Genomic DNA, 1,523 nt, shown 5'->3' with positions numbered 1-1,523 from the left:
TATATAATGAGGAACATTAACATTGCAAGTTAAGTAAATTTAAATGCATAAATATTAATCTGGATTTACTTTAGGTAGGTAGAGGGTTATTGTAATAGTAATTATATTATATAATATATTCCAGCCAAGGTTAAGACAAGACAAAAGCGAAAAAATGGTAGATGTGTCACAATCTATTATTTTGTTATTGTTCAGTTGCTCTCTTGTGTCCAACTCCTTGCCACCCCATGGACTGCAGCACCCCAGGCTTCCCTGTCCTTCACCATCTGCCAGAGTTTGTTCAAACTCATGTCCATTGAGTTGGTGATGCCATCCAACCATCTCATTCTTTGTCATCCCCTTCTCCTCTTGCCTTCAATCTTTCCCAGCATCAGGGTCTTTTCCAATGAGTCATCTCCTCGCATCATGTGGCCAAAGTATTGGAGTTTCAGCTTTAGCCTGAGCCCTTCCAATGAATATTCAAGGTTGATTTCTTCAAGCATTGACTGGTTTGATCCCCTTGCTGTCCATAATGTAAGCAAATGTTATTACTAGTATAATATCTTATTTTCTATACATGGAACTATTATATTTTATGTTGCAATTTAGTACATTATAGTGTGATTTTTTTTCTTGTATTAACTGATTTTTTCTACCTTTTTCATTCTATATTGATTAAAAACAAAATCAAAATAAGTAATTCAATAACTAAATAACTCAACAAAATTAAAAATTAAATAACTATTATTAATAATGCTTACCCATATTTGTATCAGATAGCTTTAGATAAGTTAATTTTCAGGCAACTAAAATCACAGTTAATATTGAATTCATATAAAATTCAATGTACATATCAAAAAACAAGATTTTACACTTCAATAAAAAATCATCAATAGTATTTCTTTTTTCCAGAATGTAAATGGTCTTAAAAATTATGTTATGTTTACATAATATGAGGTTGATAGTTAAGCACCTAATATTGTCTTAAAATTTTTTATTATATGTAGGCACAAAGTTATGTGAACAGTAGTAAAACATCATCAAATCTTAACTAAAAAAATATATCTTAGTGACGGGCTAATTTAACTTAATCATGGTATTACAACAAGAAAGAGAAGAACACATCAGAAATATCAATAAACATTTTGAGTAAAGGATATTTTGTGCTGGTAGTCATCTTCAGCATATAGGGTACATCTTATTGCCCTTAACTCTTATGGCTGATGCTAGATGATGTCCTTGGACCCTGTCACACTAATATAGCAATTATGCTTTGAGAAACAATGATTAAGTATCAGAATATGAATTAAACAATCTATAACTTACTCCCAATATAGAGCATTGTTGTCTCTTGGACAACTACTTAAGCTTGCAAGAGAATCTCAAGAGCAATAGACAAATGTCATCTGTTAAACTGGCCAGGAACTGTCTATGCTATATGGTAATACTCATGTGTTGCGGAAGCAGCAATAACTGGTGGAGTATCAGAATAAAATTCTCTCTACTCTCTTTTTTCCTGTTTTATTGAAAAATAAACTGACATA

This window comes from Odocoileus virginianus, chromosome 8, assembly GCF_023699985.2.
Source record: "Odocoileus virginianus isolate 20LAN1187 ecotype Illinois chromosome 8, Ovbor_1.2, whole genome shotgun sequence".
Lineage (NCBI taxonomy): Eukaryota > Metazoa > Chordata > Mammalia > Artiodactyla > Cervidae > Odocoileus > Odocoileus virginianus.
The sequence above is the reverse complement of the archived record's forward strand: the minus strand, read 5'-3'. Positions refer to the sequence as shown.